This window comes from Talpa occidentalis, unplaced genomic scaffold (assembly GCF_014898055.3).
Source record: "Talpa occidentalis isolate TD23 unplaced genomic scaffold, MPIMG_talOcc4v2.1 talOcc4.4, whole genome shotgun sequence".
NCBI classification, from domain to species: domain Eukaryota; kingdom Metazoa; phylum Chordata; class Mammalia; order Eulipotyphla; family Talpidae; genus Talpa; species Talpa occidentalis.
The window spans coordinates 24,000,232-24,023,044 of record NW_023604295.1 but is presented as its reverse complement, the minus strand read 5'-3'; the positions used below and the strand labels follow the sequence as shown (position 1 = coordinate 24,023,044).

The 22,813-nt window shown below is 34.3% G+C and overlaps 1 protein-coding gene across 7 annotated transcripts in view; it reads right to left on the bottom strand.

Moving 5' to 3' along the window:
• NAALADL2 (N-acetylated alpha-linked acidic dipeptidase like 2) overlaps positions 1–22,813 on the bottom strand; it is a 1,155,955-nt gene that overhangs the window by 5,652 nt on the left and 1,127,490 nt on the right. The window lies entirely within an intron of this gene.

The following is a 22,813-nucleotide window of genomic DNA, read 5'->3' as shown; positions in this document are numbered from 1 at the left end:
CAAGGGGAAAAGGAAAACTTTTCCGCCCTTACACCATCTTTTCAGTGTTTTCTTCTAAGTTGTGGTCCCTAAGCCCATATTTTCAATATATATCGCCATCTCTCAATTCAGGGTTGAAAAATATTTTACATTTTTATTGAGTGAAAGTAAGTGTCATGAACATAGAAGGTCTTGAATCCTGGAGATTTAATATACTTACATTTTTGCAGCCTTACATCAGTGATGGGGACTTAGTAGATCCTCAAAAATGTCAGTGTAAATTATATCAATTTAGGTAACTTAGCATTTTAATCATTAATTAACTTTAAAACAACAGATTTTTAGTACATGGTATGTGGTAACGGGGACAGAAAATCCGTGAACTCAGTTATTTCATTTTTTTTCACCTGAAACATATCATTTGAAATGAAACCTGTCCATAATAATTGGGTATTCGTGAACTTAGTGGCCATGAGTTTAATAGAGCAGTGTAAGAAAGATACTCTCAAGATTCCAAATATTCCTGAATTCAGCTATAAACCTTGCACTAAGAAACACATTCCCTAGATGTGGGTGAAAATTATCTTCTAAATGGGGTTCTAAGTGAGTTGTGAGCACTGCTCTGACTATGAGAAAAACACAGAGCTTCTTCCAGAAGTAGACACTCTATAAGCATTTCTCTTCTAGTCCAAGAGTATTAATACATTTTTTAAAGATTTTTTTTATTTATACAAGAACTGGGGTACAGGTCAGATGCGTGGGAGGGTGAGAGGATTCACCAGAGACAAAGTGGGGAACAGAACAGGCAGACTGAGGAATTACACTGCTGAGGGTAGCAGCGGGCAAGACAGGAGAGGTCTGCTTGCCATGTGGGTTGCTCTGAGGCTGGCGGGGATCGAACCAGCACTGCAGAGGCTACAGCCAGCTTCACAGTGCTGCGCTCAACTGCCTGCACCACCAGGGAGGACCCTAAGAGTATTAATATTAAAGAGATTTTCAGAAGAAGCATTTGAAACATGCTAAACTAATCATATAAGAAATTACATATGAATATATATGTATGTGGTTGTGCTTTTCATGTGTAAAAGTTAAGTTGTTCTGGTTATATCAAAATGAAAAAATAATGGGAATAACAAAATACCTTATGAAAGTTTGCCTCCATTATAGTTATATCAATTTTATATCACTAAAGAGGGAAAAAAGAAAAGAAACCAAATAATACACAGGAAACAATGCAACCATGACTTCTTTCCCAAATGGTGATGAAATTGTCTTCAGTAGTCTCAAGTATTCTACATGACAGAAAATAATTGGAAGCTACTTACTTCATATTAACATAATCTTTGAATTGACAAATTTTTTTAAGAGGAGTGGGGTTTTAGTGTAAGGATACTTATCAATCACATTTAAATTTATAGCAAATCATGTAAACATATATATGTAATATGTTTGCATACATACATATATGATGAAAAATCATCAGAGTGAAGTAATATGCATGTGTGTATATATGACAAAAGCCAGGTTTAATAATGAAGGTATTTTGAGAGTAAAAACAGTTAATAATATGTATTTTAAGTACTCCATCATTGAAAAAAACACACTCTTATGGACAATTAAACCTGCTTTACCAGCAAAAAAAGAAAAAGAAAATGAGAATAATAATAAAATATTTAATTATATTTCATAGTTATTTTTTGGAAAATATATTTCCAGAATTCCAGAGAACACAGTAGATATTTTGAGAACTTTAGCCTGATCATTATGCTGGCCAAAAAAAAAAAAAAAAAAAAAACCACCAAGAACAAAAACAAAAAGCATAAACTGTTTTTCCATAAATACCCCTAAAATGAGTTTTACCACTGCAATTTATATATTACAGGGAGCATGTTTAATGATTTGGAGGTTGTTATGGTGACTTTTCCACATTTTTTTAAACCTAAAGGAATGCAATAAATTCTTACATATACATTCTATGGTTATTAAATGTTAACTATTATTAATATTCAATTTAATGATAAGATATTAATAAAACATGCTCATAAAGGTTACAGGATTAATCCCTCAATGACAATGCATTTAAAAATGAACTCTGTCTCTAGTATATTTATGTAAAATTTCAGTTATAGCTACTATAAAATATCTAGAAAAGAGGTAATGTAGAAGAATAAAAATACATCCTAAAAAGAATGTTTAGCTCTAAAGCTGAAGAAATACAATGATCACTGGTTTGTTTGTTTTAACTAGAAAGCAATACATATTTCTTAAAGACCAATGCACTGAAGCCTGCAGTGTGCCACCATTTACTTTCTCTAACAAATCAACATGCTTTCATAATGACTATAAACAAGTCACATGCATAGAAATGTTTCTTTTTGGGTTTGCAAAATTGTGTAAGGAAAATATAAACATATTTTCCATATGCTATATGATTCAAGAAGTAGGCTGTGGCAAGCGATTATGTAAAATAAACATTCATATCCATTTCTACTCAAATAGTATACAAATCAGCATAAAACTATAGATACTGAGATTCTAGTTGAAGATAAGTGACTAGTATACTTTATCATAATTTAAGAGAAAAACTGCATTTGAGCTAGCAACTGATATCATTTAAAAGGTACTTTTTTTTTTAATAATACAAGGTTTTTCAATCTTGATAGATTGCTTTACCTTGAAAACAAATTAGAGGAAACAAAAATATCTTCTGTAAATTTTCATGAGATGGGTAGTTTCTCCTGATTTTTAGAAGTAGCTCACCTTTTCCTATTTATTTTCTTGTGTAATGCTTTCTTTGTGTAAAATGCCTTTGGCTTTCTGTTTATATAAAATAAATTTCTGTTTTGGGTGCCCTTTTCAAAAAAAAATACAGCATCGTGTTGTGTTATTTTTAATATCTGAATGGAAGATGAACACAAACCCAGCCACATTTATACATTTCATCATATAAATTTCCAAGTATTTGTTAGTTTTAAGAATTTTCTTCCATTTTCAATCATTAACTCTAAATACCCAAGGATTATACCTAGAATCAAAACCAGTCTTGTACCATTTATTTTTTTAAATTTTTTAAAGATTTATTTTTTATTTATACAAGAGCTAGGGTACAGGCCAGATGCGCCGAAGGGTGAGAGGATTCACCAGAGACAGAGGAGGGAACAGAACAGGCAGACTGATGAAATACACTGCTGAGGTGAGCAGCAGGCGAGACAGGAGAGGTCTGCTCACCATGTGGGTTGCTCCGATGCTGGTGGGGGAGGCCCTACCATTTTTTAATTATGCAAATGATTCCTGCCTTTACAAATATTTCAATTATATCAATCCTTCCAGTGAAATCTTATAAGACAAAAAAGCTCTTAGCTTTTTCATGCAGTGTCATCACAATTGAACTTCCGTAAAAAAGACTTCAACAATTTATACTACTGCATCAGAGTACCCAAATGTGTCTCTCCCTTTAAGTTGATAGACCCATATATTTCAGGGTAGGACAGACTCAACCAACAGCCAGTCAAAAATGACACCTATCTGGCAGGAAAACAGGATGGAAAGTCAGAAACTATACAGAAGGGATTTCCTGCCGATAGCACATCCTTTACAACAACAAAGAATTTCTATTTCTTAGTGAAACACTCCTGTACTTACATAAACTGGCTTCAGTCCAATTCAGAAAACTTTCCTTACAGAAAGAATGAACTGTGTTATTAATTTAATAAATCACCATCTTGTTTGCCTACACAAAACATGTATCTTAGTATGGCATGTAGAGACATCATACCTAATTAAATTATTATTTAACTGAAATCATTGTAGTAGTTATTCATGCTTAAAATAACATTAATTCCACCCTCATGCCTATATTCCCTCATCTGTAACAATTTGGATCTTATAAATGTAATTCATACAGTCATCCTGACCCACACACAACACAAGGATGCTTCTAAAAGGAAAGTGCAATACATTATTGATGACACTAATGAAATTAAAACACACATCACTCATTTTAACAGGTCTGTTTCAATGACACATCATGGTGACCAGGAAAGAGCAATGCCAAACTCAGAAATCTAATTATTTCTGACCACATCACGGAAGGAAACCAACCATCTTTACTGTGCCGACAATTTTTTTCTATTTAACTAAAGCAAAGGAAAACTGAAAAAGTGAATTTTGAAACAATGGCATCTAAAGTCTTTATGAGCCATTTCCTTGCACATGAATTAGCAAATTAATGATGGAAATGATAAGGAGTGTTCCTTCCTCTATTCATAAAGGTGCACAGGATGTCACCCATTCTAAGCTTGAATAGACATTCATTATACCCCATGTTGAGAAACTTCTAAGTTAAATCACATTAAATAATAAAGTCACATCTTGGAATACAATTATAGTTAATGTAGTTCTTACTAGCTCTTTTTAGGGATTATAGTTACTTTACTCCATAGTTCTCAGTGGATTACTGTATTTTTACCAACATTAGAAAATATTTAACTGGAATGTCATATCCATGAGAATTCACAATATACACATGGCTATGCTATTTAAAATACAAATATCTTTTTAGCTAAATTTGAATTTGATTTATACTGCCTAAAGCAGAATGAAAGTTAAGACCCTCGTTGATATTGCCAAGTCAGCAACTCATCTCTGGAGAAAACTGAGGCTGAAAAATGTATGTTTTGTCTCTAGAAATAGCTACAATTATTCTTTTCCCTACTTGCAGGTTGCATAAAATATGAGTTCTAGTTCATTTCACCAAGAGGTGAAGTCTAATTCCCTACTTCTTAAATCTGGCTTGGTCTTAATATTTGATTTGACCAATAGGATGCAGCATATATGGTGAGTCTTAGCCTCAAAAGATCTTGTGTGCATTCTCTCTCTCTCTCTCTCTCTCTCTCTCTCAGAATCCCTATGAAGTCACCATGTGAATAATTCTTGGTTACCTTCTGGAAGAAGAGAGAACTCATGGAACAAAGAAATTTCTTCAGCTGAGGTCTTCCAATACTAGGTAGCCCTCAGGCAAGCTGGCAGCAGAAGCACCAGTTGCAGACATACATACAGCCAAGTGATACCCCAGCCTGGCCAAGACCAGAAAAATTTCCTAACTGGGTTCCAAAAGGGCCATATTGAATAATTATTGGCAAAATAAAGTTTTTTTAGTCACTAAATTTGGGATGATTTCCAATGGAAAATAGATAACTGATAAAATTTCTTAGTTTTCTTCCTTGTAAAAAAAAGGAAGAGTTCACATTGTTATGTTGCCATAGGCATTCATTCTTTATTCTCTCTTAATAGCACTGACAGAGTACAATGTGTGATAGAGATGCTACACAGTTCTTAAATGACTGGCTGAATTCAGAAGATACTGTTGAAAAATTGTACCAAATGGTACTCATTAGGTATGCATCACAAAATTTAGATACTCATGTGATTCATTAGAAATTCTGAAATCTCTTTACAGAGTACCAGTTGAAATTTTTCCACTAGGGGCCTCCCTGGTGGTGCAAGTGGTTAAGCGCAGCACTGTGAAGCTTTCCACAAAACAGTTTCTGCAGCACAAGTTCGATCCCTAGCCAGTACCCCAGTTCTTGTATGCATAAATAAAAATCTTTAAAAAAAAAGAAAGTTTTCCACTAAACATAAAAAATAAGTTAATACTCTGTTTTATTTAAAAATATAGATCATCTTGCTGAGACACATCTCAAAAAACTGACAAAATAACTTTTGTCTATTTCTATTATGATTAAATATAAAATAGAGCAGAGAACAGTAGAGAATAATGGTATTCTATAGTTACTGTCTCAGTATTTCTCAGTCAATATAACTACATTGTTTCTTAAAATTGTCCTGAGAAAGAGGATATTTTTTAAAGATATTCAAGGGCGACAACCTTGCACAGCACAGTGCTTGATGATTTACAGATGGGTGAAGAGGAAATTATTCCCTATACCTCTGAGTTCTTAGGCCACTCAAGCAAACAAATTCACATTGGACAGATTATTAGGAGGGAAGAAAATAAATTTAATTACGTGCCTGTGGAGAATCCACATAGATGTAAATTCCAAAGCCTACAGGGCCAAATGAAGGTATGTGTCCCTGCCCTAAGGAAGGTGATAAAAGCCTGGGGATTCAATGAGATGGGGGAGTGGAACTCTATGAGAAGACCAGATACCCTGTATTTGGATGGTTGCCCCATCATACAGATAGGTTTCTTTAATAGAAAAACAAATCTGGTAAAAATATGAATAAGCAATAATACCTCCAAATTTCATTCTTCTCAATAGTTTAAAGGAATGATACAAAATTTTCACAAACCTCTAGCTAAAAATAATCCACATTCCGAAGTTATACATCTTGAGAAGACCCATTTGGAACACCTTGGGGAGGATTATCCTTCATTTACCCACCAAGAAAACTTACATTTCTGTAGTCAAAAACCATTCATTAAATCAGAAGGGGAGATAGAAATCAGAAAAAGATGAACACAGCCCTTAGCCCATTCAGAATTTGAAGACTATGGTGATATTACTGACCTCATTTTTAACACTCATGTAATTATTTTCTTATTTCTATTTCAGTTTCATTACTGCTATTTCCTTTCCAACTTATAACTGTATGTCTGGCTAAAAACTCAATATTTGAATAGCTTTCCTAGTTTGAACTTATCTGAAATTAATGTTTTCATAGTAGTTTAGTGCCTACTCATCAGCAGGGATGACTTGTCACCTTCCAAGGACAACTTTATTTGAATACTCTGCAGGCACTTGACAATTTCCATAAGAAGCATTTTATTTAATTTATCACACAAATATTTGCATTTGCCCTTTCTCAATTGTTCTTTTCTTCATTACCTTTAATAAATAGCAATGCTGAGACCATGAAACCAAATAATATAGGTATTTAACTTTTTTCATTCATTTTTGATTCTAATATTGAAAAGGATATGAACTACTTATTTTAAAAAGTTCACTCCAAAGGCAAAAGTTTATAATTTAGACTATGTCTATTTAAACAAAGTGAGTGATGAGTTAATATTGATCTTTTTGCTTACTCTACTCAACAACCATTATTAAATACCTTACATTGAGGAAGTCATTGTGTTGCTTGCTCAGAGTTATAATGTTTATAGTCTATGCTGAAAATCAAGCAAATAATAATAAATTAAAATATTATTTTAATGTATTCTTAATATAAATCATTTAAAATAGTATATGGTATGAAATTATTTTATTTTATATTTTACAATATGATTCACTTTTTATGTATAGGTTAGCAAATTCTTTGTTATGAATGCATTTGTGTATCTCATCTCTCTAGCTATATCATATACTGTTTATAGGATATAGTAAAAACTGTGTCTATTATATTCAGTGTACACCATATGCCTTTTAGTTTATGGGAAAGCTCCAAGTGTAGACTTTAATGACATCAATTTAACTTGGGTTATCCGGTTGCAGTTGCCTTAATATTGATTCAGATAATATAGTTCTAAGTCAACATAAGGTAGCTCTTTAGTCAAGTAGATTATTTCAGCAATGGAATATAGCCAAATCTCAGAAGTAGGATTCTAAGAGCAGTAGATTCTTGTTTTGCTGACAAAAAAATCACCCAAAGCTAACCCTTTTACTATTTTTGAACAGTTTGGGTAACAGAGATTAAATCTGTAAAAGATCCTTTTTTTCCACCAAGAGGGATATCAACCTTTGCATGATAGCTGGAAGGCAGAACTGAGAGACTAAAAATCTAGTCTTCCTCTTGAATTTCAATTGTCTGAGTCAAGTTACTTTACTCTTGGAGCTAGTTTGAGTAAGGCCTCCTGGTACTCTCAATGCATCCAGATACACAGTACTTATTGATTATATAATTAACATTGAGAATATGGTTAATGAAAACACATTTATTTGTTCTTAACAAATATATAGTTTCATTTGACCTGAAGAATTTTGATAAATGACATTTGAAAATGACTACCTAAAAGTCAAAAGTGTATTTTTTTTCTTAAAGAGCAAATATATTTTAAAGATGATTTGAAAACTTCAAAGTCAAAAAAACCCACAATGTTTGTTCAAGTAATAAATGTTGATCACACTGTTTGTTATGCTTTAATATAAAACTATTCTCAAAATCTTTAAAGATTACCTTTCACATTTTACAGAATTGTTACACTTACTAACTTACTGAACATTCCTTTTGAAAATGTGACAAAAATATTCTAGAGAACAGCCTGTGATTCCAACCATGGATGTCAAAGGGTTCACATGTCAATGTAAGTATACATTGGTCTATACTGGTCAAAAAGTAATCGTCTACCTTAAGGGAAATTTTAATTTGTTGAAAGTGTTTAGATGATATGAACTTACTTATATGAGAATATGGCAACTACTGAATTTATAATACATAGAACAAATAGTAGTTGCCAGAGGCAGGGGTGGGTTTGCAGGAGGGGGATGAAAGAGGTGAATATGGTCAAGATACAAACTTCCATAAATTCTAGTAATAAGTAATAAGTCTTGGGAATATAATGTACATGTTGATGAGTATAGTTAATAATGTTTTATTTTATATTTGAAAGTAGCTGAAAGAGTAGATCTTAAAGTTCTTATCATATACAAAAAAAATCATAACTAAATGAGGTGATAGATGCTAACTAAACTTACTGTGGTAATCATTTTCAAAATATACATATATCAAATCATGCTTTACAACTTATAATAACATAATATTATATATCAATTATTTCTCAATTCAACTGGAACTAAATATTAAACTGAATTTTAAAAAGCATATATATATATCTGAATACATACATATCTACTTTCAATAAATTCATTATATAAATACATAGCTGCACTGAAGTGATAGAAAAATTTGAGAACCAGGCAGTAATCAAGAGAAGTTGAGTATCATAGAATACTACCAAGATCTGCAATAACTGATTGGCTCCATTGTACTGAAAATTCCTAGAAGCAATAGTACAGCCTCTTGACATTTGCTGGACCACTGTAAGCATCTTGATCTGCAACTAGCATAAATAAAATTAAACTATACCCACATCCTTGCCTCACTTCTTTCAGATTTAAAGACCTGGAAGAATTCATCCAATTTGCTGAGCTTAGACCATTAATCTATACTCTCACTCGGAAACAAAATATCTGAACATATATACCTTCAATGAGGGAAGGAGGATGAGCCTTTTTATCCCTCAGACTCTCTCATGTAGGAAAAAAGTTCTGATATCAGAGAGTTAAAAACAAATCTTAAAACAGCAACCCATAAAAATATATACTAGACCAGTGTTGGGAAGGGAAAGTTTATTTCTACAGTATTCTCTTGGAATTACCCTGTGTATTTTGCTTTACTGCATGACATTTATCTTTTTATATTAATTGTAAGCAAGAATTCTGGAATATTTCAGAAGTGGTTATCAAATTGAAGGCATAAGAATAACCTGAGAAACTTTTATGCTTAAGAGATTCAGATGTAATGAGTCAGAAATGCTTACAGGTATTTACATTTTTTGCCTCTCCCTTACTTAAACCTGTCAGGTCATACCCACATGCACTCGACAATCTCCTCCTGTGAGTTTTGTATTTACCAAGAAGTCTTGCTTTGTTCTCAAATGAGTTTTGTTCAATGATATGTATTATTTATATACAATTATAGAATATATAATTAACATTATGTTAATAGCCATTAAATGTAAAAGTAAGTAATTTCTGTGAAAGTAAAACTGAATGCTTTGGAAAGACTCACAAATCTTAATTTATAAAAAAATGTTGAATTATCTGTGAAGAAAGAAATAAAAATATTATTAACAAGGGCTGGAAGGATATGATGGGCTACAAAAGAATCAGAAAAGTGGTCTCAGTTCCAATGGGATTTTTGAGTCTTCAGGTAAGTTGTTCAGCGTGTATAGTTTAAGAGCTTCTGACTTTTGCATTTGTAGCTATCATACTTAAGAATAAAAACAAACCCTAAATGTCAAAGATTCTACAGTTTTCCTGTTCTCAAAGACCTCAAAGTGGGAAAATAAATTTCTAATAATTTTGCATTTCTTATCTTTCCTTTATCAGGAGGAGACAATTGGAGATGTTGGAGAAATTCTGTCTAAACTGTAAAGATATTGAAAAGTAATGAATTGATAAAGGTTTGAATGAATATAGTATATTAAATAATGTTTTGTTTTTCCACATTTAATAATTTCTTACCTTTGCACAATGATTTGAGTAAGACATCATCATTTTTTCCAAGATATATATCTGGATGCCTAACTAGCAATAATTACAAATTTAATGGCTAGTAGCTTAAAATCAAACTGAAATATAGACTGTTTCCCCACAATTTTAGAAACACAAAATAATCAAATTAAAATCAAAAGAATAGTGTGTAAATATTTACATAAATGTGTGTATATATGTGTATGTGTATATATACACATATATATATATGTGTGTAGCACGTGTGTGTGTGTGTGTGTGTGTGTGTATAATTTCTGCCAATTTGAGAAACAACTAGAAGGTTGACAGGTACAAATTTCAAGCAAGTACACATGAAATTTATCTTTTATTTTTAATTAAAATTTCAGATCTTATATTCTTAAAAGTTAATGTTGACTACAAATTCAAGTTATTTATTTCAAAGTTAAATAAGAAATTCAAACAAAGAAGTCTAGGTACTTGCAGTACAAATTAACTTCCAACACTAAACTCTTCTCTACTATAAAAATAATCAAAATTATTGAACAGTTCAACCCAAAGGCAAGTTATACTCATGACAAGGAAAATGCAAAAATGATATTTTAATCCTTAAAATAAATCATTTGTGATACAGTATACTCACCACAGAACCATTTTAATGATATATAGTCTTCATCTTGCAAAATGTTGACATTACATTTTTTAAAAAAGTTTTCATTAAAACTCTCTACCTACCCCGTACAGCCAGGTAAGCATTGCTTTCCCTTTTTAATAAAATGTAAAAGTTTTATTCCCTTTCCAAATGAGAATAAAGTACAGTGATAACAATTATTACTGCTACTATTGAACAGCTGTGAATGAACAAATACTTTGAGGATAAGCCATACCAGCTTTGCCCTCCTGTGGTTTTATTAGCACATGAAGCACCAGCTCAGGAAAAAATCTTATGTATAACAACATTCTGGAACCATTTCTTTTTCATTCTTGCTATTTTAGTATTTATTAGCTTGCCCATGCATTTTGTGAGAGGTATATATTTGCATATATGTTTTTATGTGTAAATACATGAAAATTTATATACATACATTTATTTGTGAATAAAATATTTATATATTCATAAATATATATGTTTTTGTTATAGGCAGAGAGAGACAGAAAGAAAAATGATGCATGTAATTGTCACATAATGACTAAGCAGGGAAAAGTCTAAATTTTATGTTCTCCTAAATCATATAATTGAACAGCAAACTTTTTTATACTATAAAATACTGTACTTCTCAGCAATAAAATCAATAGGAATACAAGACAATCTAAACTAAACAAATGTGGGGCCTCCCTTGTGGCATAGGGGTTAAGTCTGTGCTATCACCAATATGAGCTTGATCCCCAGCCAAGGCGTTAACCCACATGGTGCAGCAGACCTCTCCTGTCTCCCTTGCTGCTCCCCTCAGCAGTGTATTTCAGTAAGTCTGCCTGTTCACAGGGCTATACCCAAGATGATAAAGCACACATTGTATAAAAATGAAGAATGATGTAAAAAATATTTAAAATAATAAAAAAGGCAAAAAAAAAAAAGTCTGCCTGTTCTGCTTCTCAGTCTGTCTCTGGTGAATCCTCTCAAATCGCCCTCCAAAACTCTGGCCTATACCGCAGTTCTTCTATGCATAAATGCAAAAATATTAAAAAAAAACTAAACAAATGTATGATATTCTATGAAATAAAAGTCTAAATGCATTGTTTAGGGACAGCACATTAATTATGTGAAGACAGAAAACCTTTACTGGCTGTAGAACAATACCATATCAGCCGGCCTCGATATCTTTTCCCAAATCTCCATGTTCTTCTATTTCAAGAGTAATCTCAAATCTTAAAATTCATTATACTTGCTTCATCAAACTAAGGCATTATTTACATAATTTTAATCATCCTACTTGATTGCACAATGTGAGATTCATCTGAACAACAAAATTTATATACTTTATGCTACAAAAGTCCAATTGTGATATTTATTTACTGAGAAAGGGTAATATAAAGAAAGGAAATTCTTGAAAGAGAACATGAATTCTATCCAAAACATGAATTAAATCCAGATAATAAAACACAGAAAGGGGAAAAATGTAAATACTAAATGGACAGGATCAAAGTCTTGTCCATCAGAGTCTAAAGGCCATAATACTAAGTTTCTCGAAATCTCACTACTACTTCTGCTCTACGATCTGAAGCACATTAATGTTATTTAACTTCGCTTAAACTATTCTTCCTCTCCTGTAAAATAGGAAATAATACTACTTACAATTTCTAATTTTTGAAATAACAAACTCATATGTGAAATGCCTAGCCAGATCCTGGAAGATACAGTAAATATTTTGTAAGGGATAGCACTGTTATTATTTGACATTTCTGGGTTTTCTTCCTTGGGCTCATACCTTATTTCACTCTACCCCAAAATTCTCAACTCACTTTGTCCTTAGTATCACAGAGGTAAGAGATCATTAGGCAACTTCTGCTGCCCAGGAAACTGTTCATCCAACTCTTTTGTTCATCCTTGTTCAATCAACAAGGAAAAGATCATTTTGAAAAATTTGTTAAGAATAGATCTTCTCCTGTAATAATCTATACAATCTGTCCTATTATATTTGATCACAACTTTTATTATCAAAAATTCAATCTATTCACTTTTGCTATATTCTGCTTCATTAATGCTGCTTTTCATAAAGATGGATGATAGAAATTAGACAGATACATACATACATACAAACGTAATTTTTTTCTTGATGACAAATAAGGAAAAAAAATCTGTCACTCAAGCTTGTTTCAAAGGGAATGATCCTTCTTCCACATTCCTCATAACTCAATCAACCACATGACTTTAGATTTTCTTCTATAAGAAGGTCTTAATACTTTAGTCAGAAATATGTTGGGTACAGGGCCTCCCTGGTGGTGCAAGGGCTTAAGTTGCAGCACTCTGAAGCTATCCACAGCCACTGCAGCACAGCACAAGTTCCAATCCCAGCCAGCTTAGGAGCTAACCCACATGGTGCAGCAGACCTCTCAAGTCTCTCCTGCTGCTCCCCTCAGCAGTGCATTTCAGTCAGTCTGACTGCTCTGTTCCCCACTCTGTCTCTAGTGAATCTTCTCACCCTCTGCACTTCTGGCCTGTACTCCAGTTCTGATATGTATAAATAAATAAATCTTCCAAAAAAAAGAAATATGTTTGGTACAAAAGAAAAAAAAAACATATTTTTAAATGTGTATTCAGGTCTGAATAAATAACTGCCCAACAGGGATGATACGCACACACATACACTCAATCACTCACATACTGCTACAATTTATTAACTATTTGGAAAAAGTTATGCTGAAGTCCACTGGTAAACTGATAAAAGCAGATGTTTGTATTTATAATTTTTTTAAAAAGATTTATTTATTTATTTATATAAGCACTGGGTACAGTCAGAAGCCCAGGAGGGCGTGAGAATTCTCCAGAGCCAGAGCAGGGAGCAGAGCAGGCAGAAGGACTGAAGTACACTGTTGAGGGGAGCAGCGAGCGCCAGGAGAGTTCTGCACACTATGTGGGACCCTCCTCCGGTGGCCGGTGGCCGCCTGGGAGCATCCGGGGATCAAACCGGCGCAGCAGAGGCTGCCGGCAGCTTTTCAACCCAGCGCTCAACCGTTGCGCCACTGGGGAGGCCCTGTATTTATAATTTTTAAAGGATCATGGTCAATTAATGAATAAAATCGATGTTTTTTTGACTTGGAATATGGGAGTAGACTTTCAGATGTATTAATGAAAAGACAGAATTCTTGTATTCTGAAAAAAATAAATTTGATGTATTTTAGAAAGGAGGTAGATTATTCATGTTTTGCCAACAATCAAAGGCAAAGTCTATTGATTTCTCCTCAATGTAATCATGATAGGTAGTTAATTGTTTTAAAAATTATATTTTTTTAATTGAGGTAACAGTTTACAACATTGATTTTGATTTAGGGGTATAGATTCACACTTCTTCAGTTTTATCATAGCACTAATAACTCAACATTGTGTTCTTTGTGTCTCCTTAGGCAAAGTTCTTCAAGAACAGAGAATATCTTATTCATTTACTATTCCCCCAGAATTCCAACAAGTAGATAATGAATAAACATTATTGCATGAAATAATAATTGTGACAATTGATAATATATTTGAAAATCATATTTTTTTAGATTTATTTTATTTATTTATACATGCAAGAACTGGGAGCAGGCCAGAGGTGTAGGGTGGGTGAGAGGATTCACCAGAGACAGAGTGGGGAGCAGAACAGGCAGACTGACTGCAATACACTGCTAAGGCAAGCAGCAGGCGAGTCAGGAGAGATCTGCTGCACCATGTGGGTTAGTTCCCTGGCAGGAGATTAAACTTATGCTACAGTGGCTGCCAATAGATTCACAGTGCTGAGAGTTCACTCCCTGCACCCCCAAGGAGGACCCAAAATATTGTATATTTTAGAAAACCAGAATGTGTTGCCCCAAAATATGCCACATTGGCATAGAAATTGTTTGAACTGAAAACAAATGAGAAATTGTATCCTTCTCCAACTGTTAATCACTGTAGATGAATCTAGACTGTTATCAGTCCAGAGACAAAGCAAAGCCTTCCTAAAGCAATGCTTGTCATCCATTGGTTTACCCTACATATTTACCTTCTCACAATTTGCCTCCTTTGGAAGGATAAAACCATTTTTTTTTTTTTTGGGGTCCTGTCAGTTCTCTACAACATCTTTTTATTTCTTCTTTAGATGCTATGTAAGCCTAAATTCTAACTACCCCTTTTAGTTAATGCATAGCTAAGTTTTTCTTGTATGCTTGTGTGCTTCATGTGTTGATTAAATTCTGTTTATCTCTTATCTGTCTTTATCAGGGTCCTAGCTGGCATGACTGTGAGGGTAGAAAAAATGTTTTTCTTTCCTTCCCTATAGTGCCCTTGGCAATATTCTAAGCATTTTGTATATTTTAATTCATTTAATCCTCAAAACAACTTAATTCAAAGTAAACCATCTTTATACCCAATGTATAGGGAAGGAAACTGAGCACAGATAAGCTTGCCCAACAGCAATCACACAGCTTTTAAGTAGTAGAGCCAAGATTCAGAGAAGTACATGATTTAAGGATTTTAAGCTTTATGCTTTTCTCTGTTTTTGGATTTCTGCTAAATCATATTCCAAATATTAAGCTTGAAATTCTTGGCTGACGGACCAAAAAAAAAAAAATTCAAAAACAGTAAAAGTGTTTTACCAAATTGCCATAGTATATCAAACTCAAACTTTATAATAATTCATAGCTTCACCAGTATAACAGCAAAAAAATTTTGTTCTTTACTCTATGACAATGATTCTCTTTCAAAATCAAGTTAGTAGTCAGAGATATTTGCCTGAGGATGTTTTCTAACAAGAGGCAATTGATCATAATAATCATCACTTCTAGACCTACCCTGAACACTTCAAATCTGTGTCTTTTTTAATGTAAAAATAATGTTGAACAGCAGGAATTTTTAGAGAATAAGGACACTGTCTAAAAGCAAGTTAAAAAAAAAAAAGATAGGACCTTCAAGGATTGTTATATTGTTAGCTGTTAGAATGAGGGGTACTTTGAGACCCCCAAACCTGCCTTCTCTAAGCCATCCTTTGCATAAAGACAGACAAACTCTTAGTGCATAAGACCTTCAATAGAAAAGAACTTTAATACAAACAGTATGTAATATAGACAAGAGAAAGAATATAGTTAAAACAGTTTCTAATTAAACACCCAAAGTTATCCATCCCCTCATTGGTAAATGCTCAATCAAATAAGGTTTGCCCAAATATGGCCATTGAGACCCAAAAGCTTGCCACAAATTTAAAGCACCTTCTGGTGGGGAACCATAAATAGGGTCAGAAGGGACCAGGTAAGTCTGGGAGGCAAAGAGTAAAATCAAAATCCAAGGCAAGATAATTCCTGTCATTGTCAGCCTTCCCACGTCTCTCACCCAATCTCTGTCTCTTTCAAGTATCTCCTTTCCTGGCCCCCAAGTTCATGGTACAATTTCAAGGTTGAAAAGCAAGCACAGCTTCTTCACATGTCTTTCTGCTCCATTTGCCTCCTCATTCTCCTTTCTTTTTCCTTCTTTTTCTTCTCACTGCTCAGCTCCACCCCTCCTTGAGTTAGGCAGGGCACCTGGAATCTCCCCTTTCTATGAATATAACACTGTTAGAGTATGTGTCTTACAATATAACTCTATTCCCTTCTTTCCCCTCGTGTTTCTTTTAAATACCTTCTTCTGATAGGAGAAAAAAAAACTGAGATTTTCTTCATTAAAATATTTTATATTATATTTTTTAAAGAATTCATCTAACTTAAAATTGAGTTGTATGTCCAGTCTATAAACTTTGGGATAACTGCTTCTTTTTTCAAAGGGAAAACAACAGATAAATTCAAGGAAAAATCTGTTAAAATAAAGTAAGTAATTTGAAGACAAATTGGGGAAACTGAGACAGCTAAATGTGTTTACTCTATTAAGGATGAAAATAGTTTTCAAGAGAGATCAATAGAGAGATTCAAACTAATGAGAACTAAAGGAAAACAATGATTGTGTTCTATGAGACTACGCCAATAGTGATATGGACACAACAGAATTAGGGTGCTGCTTGGGGAGAAAGCCATGTGACAGAACTAAAGAATAAATGGGTGGGCAGGCAGCAAGTAAACAGTGCTTTGGAAAAGTGTCAGTGAGCAGAAGAGCACATAAAGTGGAGAAAAGTTGAGGGAAGGATGTTTTAAGATGCCTCTCAGCAATCTGTTTTGAAAGCTGAAAATATAATGTACTGCAACAGTCAAGACTATAAACACATAGAATATGAGGGTGAATGGATTTGCAAAAAAATTGATTGCCTAAGGCCAAGAGCTTGGAGAGGAAAAGATTAAAAAAAAAAAAAAGAGGTGAGCAGAGTAGTTTTGGAAAGGTTACTTTTTATTTATTTATATTTTTAAAGATTTATTTATTTATTTATACAAGCACTGTATACAGTCAGAAGCACGGGAGGGTGAGAGGATTCACCAGAGCCAGAGCAGGGAGCAGAACAGACAGACTGACGGAAATACACTGCTAAGGGGAGCAGTGGGCGCGGCAGGAGAGGTCTGCATGCCATGTGGGATCCTCGCCGGTGGCCGGGGATGGAACTGGCGGTGCAAAGGCTGCAGCCCAGCGCTCAACCGCTGCACCACAAGGAGGCCAGGAAATGTTACTTTTTAAATATTAGGCAGAAGGGTGGGGGGACGAAGATGTGGCCAAGAGTAATTAAGGGATGAACAAAAAGATTGAAAGCAGCTGCTCAGTTAAAAATTCTTTGGCATGCCATTTAACATTTACTAGCTATGGGTCACTAATACCACAGTTGTGGTCATGTGCTGACTCACCACTGCTACAATTCTAGTCCAAAGGGCCTCCCATGAGGCTGACATGATGTAACTTCTCAGTTGACCTTTCCAACTTCCTCATATGATAATTCATTGGGATTAAGTGTATGTGATTCTTTCTGATGGGTGTCCAACAGAGTTTCTTCCATAAGTAAAGACTCAGACAAATTCACACTAACAAATATTGCAAATTAGCATTAAAAAAATGGGTAAGAACCTTTAAAAGTGGGTTAAAAGAGAATGTAATTTATTTTTGGATCTTTTAGCTCCAAGCATAATGCCCAGGATGGAATAGGCACATACATGTTTGTGGAATTGATGAATTAATGAAGTAAGTCAGTTTGTTTTAGGAGACTCTAGAGAAATCAGATTATAGTTTTAGAAGTTAAGTATCTACAAGGTGAATTTTGAGTAATTTTCTAAACAGTTACATGGATGAAAGATATTTCACCTGAAAATGGTTGTATATCATTCAAGAATAAAATATTCTTTCATTCTATCTTATTAAGCATTATATATGAGCAAATTTATATCCAACCAATTTTTTTTGTTTTATTTTTACAAAAGGCTTATATACTCCTTAGACTCTAATATTTCTTTTAAAATGTTAAAATGGGGCCTCCCCGGTGGTACAGCAGTTGAGCACTGGGCCAGGAAGCTGCCCGCACCCTCTGTAGCACTGGTTCCATCCCTGGCTGCTGGTGAGGGTCCCACATGGTGCACAGATCTCTCCTGCTGCCCTCTGCTCCCCTCAGCAGTGTAACTTTGTTAGTCTGCCTGTTCTGCACCCTGCTCTGGCTCTGGTGAATTCTCTCACCCTCCTGTGCTTCTGACTGTACCCAGTGCTTGTATAAATGAACAAATAAATCTTGAAAAAAAATTAAATGTTAAAACCTACAATGTTTCTTTGAAAATGTGTCTGGTTTATAACATGGTAATCCCCAAGGAAAGGGGAGATTCCAAGTACCCTGCTCCTTCCTAAGGAAAGGTGGAGCTGGGCATAAAGGTGGAGCTAGTAACAGCCTGGGAAAGGACTTAAAGGGGACTGCAGAAGAAGAAGCAGAGAGAGATGGGCAAAGAAGACAGGAGGAGGCACATGGAGCAGGGTGAGTGAGAAGAAGCCACATTTGCTTCTCAGACTTGGACTTGCAGCAGGGACTTGGGGACATAGAAAGAGACACTTGAAAGAGACATGGGTGAGGGACCGCTAGGGAAATTTTATCTTAACTTGGATTTTGATTTGCTTTTTTCCTTCCAGACTTGGTTGCCCCCTTCTGTCTGTCCCTCTCCTATGAGATACCGCCAGAAGGTGACTTAGACTTGTGGCAAGGTTTCAGGCCTTAGTGGTCCTGCTTTGGGTCAACCCTGTTTGGCTTGGCCTTTACCCATGAGGGATTCGGTAACTTTGGGCACTTCATTCGGAAAATGTTTAACTATATTTTTTCTCTTCTCTTTATTGTACACTAGTTATTGCATACTAATTGTATTAAAATTCTTTTCTATTGAAGTTCTTACCCACTAGAGTATGTTTTGTCTTTATGTGGCAGATGGCAGAACCCATTTAGAACAAGTAGGTTTAGGGACCCCAGGCTGCCTCTCATTCTGCCCACTAGGAGTTTGTCATCTACTCTCAGAGAGAGTAGCAATAGCATCACCCCATGGCTGGAGGAAGAAGAACTTCTTTAGAAAAAATCTGACTACTCATGTGAAAGTTTCGCAGACTATTGCTATAAGTCAATGCAAATAAATTGAGTGTTTCACCTACAAGAATAAATATACAATCCTAAGGAACATCCAGAACAATTTGTGCAACAGAACTATATTGTCACACATATGATATAAAATTTTCTAGCAGCGACTTAAACTAAGTAATGAAGAAATAGGTAAATTAATTTTATGATAATTTTAACTCAATATCATTTCAACATGACTAAATATAAAACTATTCATGTGACTTTTTTGCCTATTTAAAAGTAAATTGTAAAATACAGTGGTGTGTTTAATATCAATATGGACTAACTATATTCTAGCTATCAATAACTGCATGCTGCTAGTGGATAGCATATTAAACAGCATAATCTATATGTTCAGAACACATATTTTAAAATTTTTAATTGTTTGAATTAAAAATACTTTATTCAGGATATTTTTGCTTCCCAATGAATAAATCAATGCACCAAGACTATTTCTACTTTACTATATTCTTAGGCTCTATATACATATCTGAGAACAGCAGGAAGAATCTAGACAGTAAGAGAAATGCTTATTAAAATTATTGCTATTATTAGGAAGCATCTTGTTTCTTGGCATTCATATGTCAAGAATTTGTGTTTGTAAATTATATTGCCTGTCTATAGGTGCTGTTTTGTCTTATGAGACTGCTGAAAACTAGCTACCTTAAATTTTACTTTTAGCATTTTAATAGCTGGAAAAATATTTATCTTATAATCTTGTTAAGAGAACTTAAAGATGTCCTCCAATAGCTAAGGTTTTACATCACATAATTCAAAAGAATAAGAAAAAATGACCATATTATTAAACCCTGAAATGATGGTGCACATTAGAAATGTTGACAGAGTTTTAATTGTAGCAGCATGAAGTGTGCTGCTATAGCTACCATCCATCATCAATAAATAGGGTTTAGGATGCAGCTTTTTGCTTTGACTTTCAAGCTCCAACTGTGTTTTGATCAACAGTCTATAAATAATATAACTTACAATCCCTGAACAGAGACTATGTAGACACAATTAACCCCATATTTTATATGGGGGAAAGGGAGATCTATAGTTGACCTCATAGCCTCAAATGCAATCACCCTTAGGAAAACTTTCACTTATATTAACACATCAGATTTCAGTCAGTCTAAATGGCTAACATTTGTCCTTATTTCTTTTATTTATGATGCTATTATATGGGCTCATGTTACAGAGCCTTAGATAGTGACCAAGTGCAAATCTGTAATGTTTGGGTCACAAAGGTCTCTCAGAAAAAGTTTTCCTGATTATCACTTGAAGATGAATATCCCTGCACTAGTGAAAAGTAACAAGTTCTTTCTCCTGTTCAGAAAGAGAAAGCTGAGACAAAGATGAGTTTATATAAGTATAGTAATACTCCTACTTACTCTGGGGTCATGTTCTAGCACATGCTTCAAAGATTAAGTCATTTGCCCTAATGATTAAATAACTACAGATGATGCTGAAAATTAGATAACTGAGTGATTAGTGTAGTGTTTGATAGTTTCTTTTTAGTTCTATTATTTTATTGGTTATTTCTAATTGATGCAATTATGTCTTGCTGCTAGAATTGGCTGCTGACTGTTGTTCAGTAATACTCATCTCCCTCATAGTCTATTGGGCAAATCAACCATAAAGTCAAAACACACATGAAGATTTTGCTATATTATCAGTGAATGACTACGTTACCATTAATTGATAAAAAAAAGCTAATATTAAGTAGATTTTGAGAAGCATAAAACTGATAGTTTGTAGAAAGCTTTTCTTGAGAAATGCCTTTCAATTCTCCCATTCCTCTTACAGACAAAATTCTACAAATTTATATGTATATAAGTAACTATAGAAGTGTCACTCCCCTCATGGTCTGTAGGTCTTATCTAGCTGAAGAAAACAGAAACAAAAACAAAAAAAAAAACTCCTCTGTGATTGTTACTCTCTTAGGATATATAACTTTTAATAGTATCTGACAGCTCTATCTCAAAGTTCTATATCAAAGATACTTTGTTCTTTATTAGATTATAAGGCCAGAAGAATCACTAAACTATCACAGTGGTTACAAGAGCAAGAAGGGGGTACTACCCCTAAAAACTTGGAAATGGAAAGGTTGGGATTATTAAAATTTAAAAGCAAAAAGAAGGTGTCCTCTGAAACTCTAACCCAGACCTCTAAATGGGGTCACTACTCATTTTTTTAAACATTTGTTTATTTTGTAGAAAAACTGGGGTATAGGTGAGAGGTGTGTGGGGTAAGAGGAGTCACCAGAGACAGAGCATTGGGGGGGGGGTAGAACAGGTGGATTCACTGAAATACACTGCTGAGCAGAGTAGCGGGCTAGACAGGACAGATCTGCTGTGCCATATGTGGATTAGCTCTTTGGCCCAGGAATGGAACTCAGGCCTTAGTGGTGATAGAGCTGAGACTTATTCCTTAGACCACCAGGGAGGCCCACTACTCATTTCTTAATGTCTCTGAATTTAGAGTTGAAACTCTGTGAAACTGGGACCCAGGCTTATGATAAAGGAGCTCTACTCAGTGGGCACTGGTGTCTCTGCTGAGTATCCTGAAGTTGGTTCAGCTAATGTTGGGGGAAATGTGAATCAGAATAAATCACCACTACCAAAATGAATTGTTCCCATCTGATGACAAAGAAGTAAGCATTACAAAGAGTGAAAAAGATGGGAAAAGGAAGCAAAAATAGAATCAAAATGTAAACAGGAAGAAAAATTATCTCTTTTTCCTCTTCTAGGCTTTGGGTTTTCCTTTACTGTCTCGCACATAAGCCTAAGAGAGAGGAAGCCCGCCAAGCAGAACTGTGGTTTGTAGAGTCCCAGTGCTCTACATAGTTCACAGCATAGTGTAAGAGGATGAGAATGAAGGTGAAAGACTAAAGCTAATGATGGTATATCCTATCAAAATAAAGCCATTGTGTAATTCACACTTCTATTTCTTACACTCTCTTTTGCAGTGGTTGAATAGTGCCCCGAAGATATGTCCACACCCTGAATCCTGAGACCTGTAAATGTTAGGTTATTTTGAAAAAATATCTAGGCAAGTGTGATTAAGTCCTGAATATTGATAGAAAGAGATCATCCTATATTATATGCATGGGCTCTGCATCCAGACATAGGTTTCCTTTTAAAAGAGACATGGAAAAGAATCACATCAACACACAAAGAAGAAAGACAGTGATGTCAAAGCTGAGACTGGCTGTGGAGTGAAGCAGCCATGAGCTAGGGAATTCCAGCAGTCACCAGACCCTACCACAGGAGAGTAATGAATTCCTTCATAGAGCCTCTGGAGAGAGCATGAAGCCTCTTCCACCTTGAGTACAAACTTCTGGTCTCCTGACCTGAGAGAAAATAAATTTCTGCTGGTTTAAGCCAACTTTGTGGTAATTTCTTATCGCAGTCACATGAAACAAATGTATCTATGCCTTATATATGAGAAACCTTCTAAAGTTTTTCGAAATTAAAAAAAGTA